General features: G+C 31.9%; 1 protein-coding gene across 1 annotated transcript in view; it reads left to right on the forward strand.

The window, feature by feature from the left end:
- Nucleotides 1–8,207: 8,207 nt before the first annotated feature.
- Nucleotides 8,208–12,350, forward strand: part of LOC106667729 (phospholipid-transporting ATPase ID) — a 36,754-nt gene continuing 32,611 nt past the window's right edge. Inside the window, exon 1 of the mRNA XM_014395856.2 lies at nt 8,208–8,396. The gene's annotated coding sequence lies outside the window, so the exon portion shown is untranslated. The remainder of the gene's footprint in view (nt 8,397–12,350) is intronic.

Genomic DNA, 12,350 nt, shown 5'->3' on the forward strand with positions numbered 1-12,350 from the left:
ATTGAAAAAAAAAGCCTTTATCATAAGGTCATAAGGGTCTTAAAAAAAATAGTTTGCAAATAGGTACAAAATAACCCATTTTACACTCTGAATGAATTTTTAACGCAAAGGTTGAAACAGTGTAAAACAATAAAATTTTTTTAAGTAGAAATTTCTAAGTAGAAATCTAAAATATGACGTATTCAAACAAAATGTTCACGAATAAAAATATTCATATTCATACGACCACTTCAGAACAATGAAATAAAAAGCTTGTTACATCCCCCAAAAAATAAAAACCTGTCTGGTAAAAAGAATCCAAGGGACTTCTGGGATGAAATGGTGGTTGCAGGTGTGCCACCCCTGTCAATACTTGCTCCGTCGTTGTGCCCATAATTTACTTCAGACATGCCCATCGGAATGCACATCAGAACAGAATGGAAATCTTCTTCCTAAGTCAAAAAATTGCCTAATTGCACTTTATACGGTTGACATAGCGCTAAATAGCTCGGTCTGGAGGACCTAAACAATTATGATGAGATTAACTGAGGCTGCAAACAGTGTTCTGTTTCTATAACCGGTAGAATCTCAAAATGCTCGTAAAAAACTGGGGTCATATTTTTTACTTGGCGTCGCCCTATCTTCAGAGACAAAGTTTCTATAAACGGCTTACCGATTGTTTGGACGAAAAAATTAAATACTTAGGCGTTATTTTGAATAAGAAGCTTAACTTCTCCAGTAACATAAATGAAATTATAAAAACAGGAAAAGTGGCTTCCAGGATTCTCTTTCCGCTTTTGCCTCGCAACTCTGGACTTAACTATAGTATTAAACTCCTCATCTCCAAAATTATGGTAAGGCCTGCCCTCCTATATGCTGCCACGCCTGGAACTACACGTCCTAGTCAAACTGGAAAAAATTACAGCGCACACAAAATAAATTTTTGCAGTTAGTAACCTTTCCTAACCGCCGCACAAAAAGAAGCCTCCTTCATCAGAGTACAAAAATGGGATATATATACGGCGAAGTTAAACGTCTCTAAATTAATTTCTTTAATAAAATGATGGAACACAGAAACCTCATCACAAATTGGAAGGTACCTTAGAGATATTAATTCGAAACTCAGGGGAGTAAAGCATATATTCCAATAAATCGTTAATCTCCAAAATCAGGCCTATGTATATATGTATACATAGTTGCCTCATTTATATAAATTATTTATTTATCAGCTTAAAGTATTAAATTTATGTGTACAGACTATTTATCTGATCTGTTTATTGGTTATATCTAGATTTTATATTCACTATTTCTCGTGGTCCGCTTGACCAATTAATATCATTCAATTAATTAAGGTTTTAGGTTGAGATAAAAAAGTCAGTGTCACGAGCGGGATTCGAACCCACGACCTTCGGCTTGATACGCCGCTACTCTACCACTTGAGCTATCGTGACTTCGATTGATTTTATACTATAATTAACGAACTCTGGTTTGGTTATTTAGGTTGTTAATTTAAATTGTTAATGGTTGTTATATTGGTATATATGTTTTTACAATTCCTGTAATATCGCCAAAGTGACCTAACTTCTGTACCTGACTTAAATTATCTTCCTTCCTTTTGCTGTGATTTATTTCATTTTTCCACTGGTTTAAATTAAAAATCAATGAAATTAAGTCTTGGATTTATATAGAAATACAAATGAAAATGGATGTAACAGTGTTCCGCCACTTCCCCTGCAAATAGAAAATATGATTATATATGCATATGTATGTAAACTGTGTTAAAATAAATTCTATTATATATTCAAGGACAGAATGTAACATCAGAATGCACTTACTACCACATATGACACCGACATATTAACGTCACGCATTCCTTATGTTACAAAACCATATGTCAATAATTGAAAAATGGAGAAATCTTTAAAAAATAAAGTTTAAACCCTCAAAATCACAACATATCACCACTCCGCCAGAGACTTGTCAAAAAATATACTTACACAACAAATCTGTTCTTAAATCGGACGAAGCTACCTATTTAGGAAACAAAACTTCTAATTCGCACATAGAATTAAAAAACGGACACTAAACAAACGGTGCAAAATGCTTTTCCACCTACTGAACCGACGATCAAAATTACCATTAAAATCAAAACTTTTGACATTCAATTAACTAATCAAACCTACTATCGGGATGTACGGATGCCAAGTTTGCGGAATGAACAAATATTCCATTATTCCAAGATTACAAAGTTTTTATCAAAAATTTTACAACTAATATAGTTTCGGCCCTTCATACGTAAACACAAATATCACAGAGATCTTCACATGTCAACTGTTTTTTCATCCATCAAAACATATTACAGACGTTTTCACAGTAAATTACAAGATCACATTAACACACAAATTAGTCCATTCCTCACAATAATTACCCCATAGATAATTGAAGGGAATACGGATCAGAGGCCTCTTGAATGAGTAATTCAGAGTGGCTGCCAATTGGTAGGTCCTCTATAACACCAGCAATCTCACATTCACCAATAAAAATACAATCTGTTCATTGTATATAATCCATATACAGTTGTAGATAAAAATAAATGAAGTAAAAAAAAAGTCCAACCTCAATGTCAATGTGGCCTACAAAGAGTGTATACTAAACCCGTAAGACAGTTCGGTCTGGCAGGACTCCATAACCAAAACGCCGCGTTTTGAATAAAAACTTAAAAAGGCCAGGTTCTATTTTTTAATTATAAGAAAGAAACAGATAAAAACCAATGATCGGATAGGCAAATTTAAATAATTTCAATTTTAGTTACTTAATAATTTTAGATGAATGACAAAATTGAAAACCAAAGTTTATTATATTATAAATATAAAACATGACAGTACATCGTCTTTTTAACTTTGAGACTTAAATTTTTTTAGCCTTTCCTCTCTTCTAATAGGAAATTAGAGCCAACTTAATTGTAGAATAATAAGGCTGACATTTCCCGTATATATGGGATTTTCCATTGTTCATGCTGGTGTTGCATGGGCTCATTGTTTTAATGTATAACTTTAACATGAGCCATATTGACTGATGGTTGTTATATCGCAAAATTCTACGCTTGGGCTGCTGAATATGGGCTTTATAGCCTAAAACTTCCATTTCTAAATAAAATCAACTACGACGGAATATTTGGTTTCCTTTAACCTAAATATTAGAATAAGCATTTTGATCTCACCGTGCACTTAACATTATAAATAAATATAATATTAACATTACATTACATTTAATGAAAATAAATGCATAAATAAACTACATGGCGTAGAAATTCCGTCTACTGAAGGAGCGCTTTAGCAAATGGATTTACGAACTCAGTTATCTAACAAGATTTACTCATAATGAGAGCACATAACTAGAGATAACTTATAATAAAAATCTAGATAGGTAGAAAAAAAAATTAATACATAAAATAAATTAAATAAAATTTGCTAGAACATGACAGAATGAATGAGATGCAAAAAATGTTGATAGTAGAATTCTGTTCAGTTTTTCATAAAATAAACAATACAAAAAGAATAAAACTGACCTTACACAAAAAGAATAATTAATTGAAAGAAGTAACATGGTCAATTAGATCACTAAAACATAAATGGATTAATAATATAAAAAATTCTGTTTTCGACACGAATTAAATTTTCCCTTTCGTTTAAACGTGGATTTTACCCTGATTCACGGTTTTTTGGAAAATTTTATCTGATCGAATCCTATCTTACCAAGCATATTATTCAAAAGCTTTTTCCTTTTATAGGGGATTTTTTTTCAAATCCATCTTTCAATAAGTTTAATAAAATACAATGTAAATAAAATGTACCTAGCTTCAATAATAATAGTATTATTGGTAGATTTCCACTTGGAATATGCTAGGTGAACCTTTAAATTGGTCGTTTTCGATCATTTCTCGGTACTTCTATACATGTTAGGCCAAAATGATCGGAAACTACCAAACCGCCTTATTATTATTATTTACATACTATCAAGACTTTATTGATAGTTAATAAATTTTTTTATTGACATTATTTCGTTTGTTTACATTTGTACATACATCTAATCTTCTTTTTCTTTCTAATTCTTTTTAATTTTGAAACTAAAAATTTAATAGAAAGTTTAATTTTTTTCCTACAAAGAATATCTAATTTCCACCGCCCAAACAGTTTAATGACATTGAACAACTTCGTCTAATTTTCATAATTTTTTGTAGTACGAGAAACTGTTTGAACACCAAACATACTTTAAGAAAACATATCCTTTTTCTAAGACATTTCTCCTGAATAAGAGCTTCATCCATCACGGAACTACGCTTCTAGTTCAGCCAGACTTACGACCATCATGAATATTATCTCATCTTTGGAGATTTATGTGTCCCAAAAAAATGAACGTGTTTCATTTGTATAATCTGAAGTTAAAAAATAACGTCTAAGATTTATTTCCACGCTGACAATGCCAGTGTTAATGTTGATTATGTAAAGATTTCTGCGGTCGCTTGGCCTTCAGCGAAATCAGCCATTGAAACGAACTTGGTTAAGTGACGTAAGTACTTTTAAGTTCATTGTTTGTGTCAATTTTACGTTTGTAACCCATCGGCCGTTTTCTCTACAGTGAAAATTTATCCACAATTTATAAATTCTTTCAAACTCTCTCACTCTCTCTCTCTCTCTCTCTCTCTCTCTCTCTCTCGTAATTATTTAGTATGATTAATTTGTACGATAAATTGATTACCATTCATTTTCTAATCCTTCTAGCCTGTATCCATCATTTATCAGTTGACCTGTCGTCCAACTATTATCCATTCATCGTTTCCATCTACCGATTCATTCATAAGCGTGTCGGGTGTCACTTCATTGTTTCCCCTCTTCACCTATCCAATCATTATGTCATTCCATCAGTTTCCATTAAATATCCATCCATGCACCCATATTTTATGCTTTACTTACATCCATCTCCTATGTATGTCAAATTTGTTTAGTTGAATATAGTATATGTACATGAATATTTTTATATGTATATACAATCTATTTATAAACCATTTTTTGCATCCAATATGTTTTAATTAATGCATATAACAGCCAACATGTAACATGACATACGTGCTTAATTTTACGACAGTTTTATAATTAATTACTCTAACATTAAGATAGCAGTAAGTTCTAGTGGTTCCAGTGGATTAAATTGCAATTTCCCTGTATGATCGGGTGTAAGACAAGGTCATTTTCTAAGATCAATATTTCTTGCCATCTGTCTTAATGATCAATGTGATGAAATGGTGTGATAATTAGTGAATAAATATTCTACCATGTGCAATGTTTGTATCATAAATGATTTTTGAGGTTAAGGGAATTTGAAAATTATTTTGATTAATTTTAAAACATAATGTCTTAAATAGACAATATTGCTATATATAAATNTGTTTTGGGTGTCTTTGTCGGTATAATACAATCAATAGTAAGATTTTAAAAAAATCATAAAAAATAACCAATATTTTAATAACGATTGCAATATTGTCTATTTAAGGCATTATGTTTTAAAATTAACCAATATATATATATATATATATATATATTTCAACTTCCCCCTCTTCACCTATTTTAAATATAAAAGTTAGTGCTCCTTAAAACTGGAAAATTAATCTGTTGCTTCAGTTCTGTTGATCATGCTTCAAGAGATTATCCAACATGTTAAAGTCAACTAAAAAGTCTGTTATCCAAACTCTCATTCGTAATTCTATTCGAGATACTTCATTTTTAAGGTTACTCCAACCTTCCAAAATTTTATTCCATAAAGTCCACATATCTCTTAAAATTCTAATCCTACTGTAAATTTGATAACATTAATGGAAGGAGCATTAAATGTTCTATGAGATCCATTTGTTTTTAACTTTTACAAGTTTTAAATTAACAAATTACATGTGTTGACGTTGGTGTCAGTAGGTGTTTGAATAGATCTTTCGTTAAGTTCTTGTCGTTTTAATCTTGTATGCGGGTTCGATGTAAGTCTGCTATCTAAGTAAAGCCCAAGGTAGCGTACTTGGTTCGATGGTGGTATTATCTTGAAGTTAATGTGTACTGGTGGGCAGGTTTGACTGTAAACGAAGCTTGTTGGCTTTTATGCTTGATCAACCTCGATCATTATCGAGTGCACCAGATAATGAAGTTCAGATGTTTGTGGATTGATTTTGTGGCTAGGATAGAATTGGAGTGTGTTCATAAGATCGCGGTGTCGTCACATTAAATTATATTTCTGTATTGTTTAGTATTGTGAGCATTTTGAACATTTAATTTTTTCAACTTTTTGTTTTTTCTCGTTTTCAGTTTTGTACCAAAGAATCTTGTTGAACACTCTGTACTAGTTTTATTGTTTTTTAGCAGAACTTAAACTTAAAGCATGAGCATTAGAAACTCGTAAAAGTACATATTCGAAGTGATTTTGTATGTTGTTCAAGTTACAATAAAAAATTATCTCATAGGGATTTTAATGTTCTTTCCACTGTTGTAATGAAATTTACAGTACAATTCACATTTCAGCAGATACGGAGGACGTTATGGAATAACGTAGTGAAAAGTTGAAGAATTCTTAAAACTGAAATATCTCGGATGCAATTGCAAATCAAACTTTGGACAATAGGAACATAAGGATAACATTCTGAAGCATCGACGACTGTTCAAGGGGCACCGAGTATAAACTTGTTCAATTCTACAATAACTTCTGATTCGTAAAGTACAGATTTATGGAATTTACTCATGTATGCAGATTTTTAAAATCTAATTAGATCAATCAGTTTAATAAATTTATTGCCCTATAAAATCTAAATATCAAAAGTAGAAAAGCCATTTCTCTTTTATTATTCATTATTTCAAATTTAGAGTAGGATTATCATTTTATGAGGTTCAGGGGACTTTATGAAAAAAGGTTATGAATGGTTGAAGTAACGTGAAAAGCGAAATATCTCGAATATAATTGAGCTTCAGATTATGGACAAGAGGGACTTTTTAGTTCAAGTTGAGATGTTGAATAACCTTGGTACTAAATTGAACATAAGAAAAAACGAAACATTTCTAAAAATTATATTATTATTCATAGCGTTTTTCACTAAGATGGACATTTTAAACATTTATCTTTTTTTGAGGAATTCTGCGTTTTCTTATGTTTAATTTTAACTCCAATATATTTACTGGTCTATTGACCAAATTACTTCTTTCAATTAATTAATCTTTTTATGTAAGGTTTTGGTTGAAATGAAAAAGTTAGTGTCACGAGGGGGATTCGAACCCACGGCCTTCGGCTCAATACGCCGCTACAAATGTCACAATAGATCAAGTGGTTAGAGCAGCGGCGTATTGAGCTGAAGGTAGTGGGTTCGAATTCCGCTCGTGACGCTGACTTTTTTATCTCAACCAATACTTTTCACAAAAAATAATTATAAATGTGCGTTTCTTAGTGATCTGTTGCTTCATAATTTGTTGAAGTCGTAAAGAGCGGTCAAGAATGAGGTAGTGTAGAAAAAACCTGTTTCATTTTTTTGCCGACGTTTCGACCGTTATTCGGATCATCTTCAGGACATAAATTGTGTTTGCTATTCTTGGGGTGCCATTAGTTTTGTGTGAAAGTGTTGTGACAAACAATACAACAACACTTTCACACAAAACCAATATGGCACTACAAGAATAGCATACTACTAATACTAACTTGTTCATATAATCAAATTTACTGTTGGCTTAACATTTTATGAAATAAGGGCGTCTTCATTGTGAAAAGGTGAATAACTTGAAAAGCTAAATATTTTGAATACAATTGAGAATCGAACTTTGAACGATAGGGAATTTTAAGTCCAATTTGACATGTACAATCTTCCAAAGTAGTGACAACACCCTGTATATATCGTTTGCTATCTAAATTGACATCACACACAAAGCTATGAATTAATTTATTTGTCAATCAATCGATTATTACATGCATACTTTATTATATGTTGTCCAAGGTACAATTCATTCGTTTTTTATTAAATGTGTTTTAAAATGAATTTTTACAGATTTTTTTTATTAGTTTTCTACTGCGCAGAGTTTAACGATGTTGACAAAGGCTCAGGTCTCATTAGGAGAAAACTAAACAAGTCTGTAACAAGTGAAATGTTTCCATTCTCCCTCCTGCCCCCTCTTCTGTCTGGGAAACGTTGGGAAAAACTGGGAATCTCCCTAGTTCTCTGCGAGTGAGTGAGATTGCGCTCAAGTGGCTCCTATTGATTGTAACCCAATTCTGCTCCCAGTCGGGTGTTAAGTGCCGCTCGCTCTTCCAGCTCAACGGACCTCAGCGTTGCTCAGCATGTTTTGTTTATTTGTAGTTTTCAATTGGGGATGTTAGATTTTCGGCCAAGGCGGAAGATGGTAATTTTTCACAAGCATTTTACGGAGAAAAGGCTCAGGAATCACTTTGACACAAAATCACAACACGTTCTATTTTAAAATCAATTGGAATTTTGAAATTTTGCAGAATATTCGGAACCTCATAAGTTTTTTATTATATTTCTTATATTGCCGGTGGTTGATGCTCTTTTATATTGAAATTATCTTTTAAATTTTACATAAAATACAAGAGATTATAGATACAATAACTAAGTGTGTTCATCTCCAGTCTGGTAATTTAAGTAAGAACCCTTTCAGGTTCAAACAATCTCAATTTAATCTAAAAAATAGTTTAGAAATAAATAAATAACGTTTAAATAAAAAAATTAATTTGTTTATTAAATATTGTTTTAATTCTTGCACTATATAGCTAGAGATATATTTATATATTTTATTGATAATTAATTGCTAAAGCATTTTTTTAAGTTAAATATCAAAAGAAAATCTTAATTTTCATATTTTAAATTTAATTTTAAAATTTTTAATATTTTTATTTTTGTACATTTTTTGTACACGTCAGCTTCAAAGAATATACATAACTCATCGCCAAAACCGGCATGGGAGGGAAAAATACTTGGCTCAAAAATGTTATTAATTTTTTAAAAAAGTCTGGTTTTTATTGATTTTGTAAATAAATAATTCGTCCTTTTTCTTGAGGATCGATAAACACAACGTTTGTTATTATTACACCAGGATGAAAGTGGATTAATGAAGCTTTTAAATTGGGCTTAATGTTTAATTAAAGGTTGAAATGTGAGCTTTTTAATATTTTTTATTTAATTGCTCTCCTAATTTTACTACATGCTAGACAGTAAGATTAATAGGTGACAGTTGAGATATTTATTTTTTGTTTTTAAATACGTCTTGTCAAAATAATACATAATAATGCTAATAATTTTACACAGCAAGATCATAAAATATTCATTACTAGGCAATTTTTCCGTCAATTTCAATCGATAAACACAAATTTTGTTGTCTTACATAAAACATTGAATTTATGTTAGGCTTTGAGCTGAAGAGGAAACATTCTTAGGTATAGAAAGTACACATAGAAAAACAAAAACAACAGAGTAGTTTCAAATAGTAAAATACAAATATACCTCACTATTGATCGATAAGAACTCGGCAATAACAAAGAAAGAAGGATATAATAAATATTGGATTATTTTATTTCAGCATGCAAATTTGGGCTTTTAATTTTATGTAATTTTGAAATTAGTTATATTAGTAAATATTTATTTTTCCCATTTGAAGTCGAAGAAGTTTCTCACTATAGCAATTAAATTTTCATCTATTAGAAACAATCTCTCTGAATGTATTTCCTGTAAGATTTTCTTTGATGAAGTACTGAATTCTTCTTAGGGGTTTGGTACCTTAGGCAAGTAAAGTAAATATTCTTACTGAACGCAATAGGTACATGGAAATCGTTTTATTATCTTCATTTGAATCTAAATACGAGAACTTTGCACGGTCTCAGGGGACGTGAAAAACTTTTGGTAGCCAGAAAATCACGAACTCTTTGCACTTTTTTTCAGTTTTCGCCTATAACTCGTAAATAACTCGTAAAAGTACCACCGACCTCGTGAAAATCCCTTACAATGGAAATTTGGGATTTTGCGTAGGCTACTTAGAATTGATCAAATTTAAAATTTTAGGAGTTCACTGAAAGTAAAATTAAATGCTCTATCACTTTTATATTAAAATTTCTATTTGGAAGAGCCGTTTCGAGGATCTTCACGCGTAAAAAGTCTACTAGTGAAAATTTCTTTCAAGTTGGTAAAATTGCCGCTTTCTGGACAGTCCAATACTCCTATCTTCCTGGTTCGAATTTCGTAATTCAGATACTCATTCGACGCAAAATTGTATCTTCTTTCATTTGGAAAATAAGACAGTTTTGGATAAGATGCGTTGTTTACGAGTTATAGACAAAAAAAATAAAAATTTGCGGAAATTTCGTGGTCTTTTAGCCGCTAAAAGTTGACCATATCTGCTGAAACCGCAAACTCAATATTTCACGTATTTAGTAATTTTGGTGTATAGTTTTACTGGCCTGTCTAGATCTGTATTGCGCAGGATGCTTTTCCTAGTTACGATACCCTTTACCTAGCTATTAATGGGCAGTTGCATAGTATTAGTTCTGTTGTCTCTGTCTCTTCTAGACCACGTCGACGCTGGAATTTATTATATTAATTATTAATAAATCACCTTGCATCAAGTGGCCTGACATGTTTTCTTTACTACTGATTTATAGATTTAAAATTCATTTTTGACCAAATCGATCATTTTTTTCACCCCTGTCCATTAAAATCAAAAAATTTAAGAAAACTGTCAGATAACCCTTCAAAATTAAATTACTGGCACTCAAAGATCGAATAAAATTGCTCAAAAAGTATTTATAATATTATTATCTTCATACATGTCAACTGTGTCGAATGAGTCAGAACAACGTCCGGCCAGAATGGAAAAAATGCGACATTTGAGAACGGGTCGTAAATTGAATTTTGAATTGGTTTCGGTCCGAAATAGAATTGACTAGAGGCTAACCGTGTCACGGGACCGATAAATCTTCGCAGACCGACATTAAGAAGGTAGATAGCCGACCTCTCACCACCTTATCCATTAATCAATATATCAATAATGATCCTACTTACACCAGTACTTCCCACTTTCCCATTGATGCATTGACGGCTGACCCAATTGTTTTCCATTAAAAGCACAAGCAGCTCAAAATAAAAAAAATAAAAAATCCGACACTTACAGTCTGCTTTGCAAGCGAACTTGTGATAAATAGTTCTGTCGAGACAATAACTATAAATTAGTTTTATAATGAAAAACTAGATATAAATAGTAAATTAATTTTAAAAAACGCTGATTGATTTTCTTTGTTCGTTCTGTTTTTCTTGAAACGTTCTATAACCTCATTCCCTCAATAAATAATTATCCATATAAAGTAACATCAAACCTCAACGATAAATTATATCAAGAGATATAATATATATTAACAGAACAAAAGTCCTTTGTTTATTAGAACTTTTTCCAGAAACATTACTCTCTCTGCCTTTAATGACTCTTTCCAAATTTTTCGGCACACTCATAAAATGTTTTTTCATATATCCTCAGGTATGTTGTCCCTTTCTTCCACTACAGTCGCCTTCAAGGGAGTAGGTGGTAGATACAACCTTTCTTTTGAGATAATCCCAACGTGTTAGATTGTGTTAAGGTCCGGATTTCTTGATGACCAATAAGAGTGTAAAGTCTATGGTTTGCTGAAACATAGAATCATGGCCGAGCATAATCATGACTCAGAACCAAAGAAAGCCATAATAGGCATATAGTCAGGATCATCTCGACATATTCTAAGATAGAACTCGGTCAGTCAGAACATCATAGCTCCTCCTACTGTTTCTACGTGCATTACTAGATGTAGTGTTCTTCAGGTATTCTCCAGTCACATCCATATATATCTGAACTATTAAAGTCCACCTTTTTTATTCGGTGAGCAGGACCTATATAGTCCACATGTGGAAAATCTTGCCTCTCTATGTTGGTCCGTGTTTCATGGACCTTCTTGATCTAAGGTTTAACTCTCTGTCTTCTTAACAGATAGATTGATATTCCCGATACCAGCGATCGAGGTTGTAATGCCAGAAGATTGAATTGCTCTTCCGGATTGCTTTTTTTAATAAAACAGTCGTCAATGGCATTGGTGATTCAGGGACGCCCTGGATTTGGTTACCCCGAGTGATTTCCAGTCTCCCTGTACCTTTCAATGGTACTTGACATCGTCAAATAATGAAAGCACGGTGATTAACAATGAACCGCAATGATTCTGATCGATTCATCACAAAATTAACAGAGTAAATAAAAAAGAAATAAATTGCTACCTCTGAAAGAAATTTCGAAATGAAAAACTCTGATTCTTCGTTTGTTAGTAAA

The sequence above is a fragment of the Cimex lectularius genome, unplaced genomic scaffold (genome assembly GCF_000648675.2).
Source record: "Cimex lectularius strain Harlan isolate CLEC.00 unplaced genomic scaffold, Clec_2.1 scaffold101, whole genome shotgun sequence".
Lineage (NCBI taxonomy): Eukaryota > Metazoa > Arthropoda > Insecta > Hemiptera > Cimicidae > Cimex > Cimex lectularius.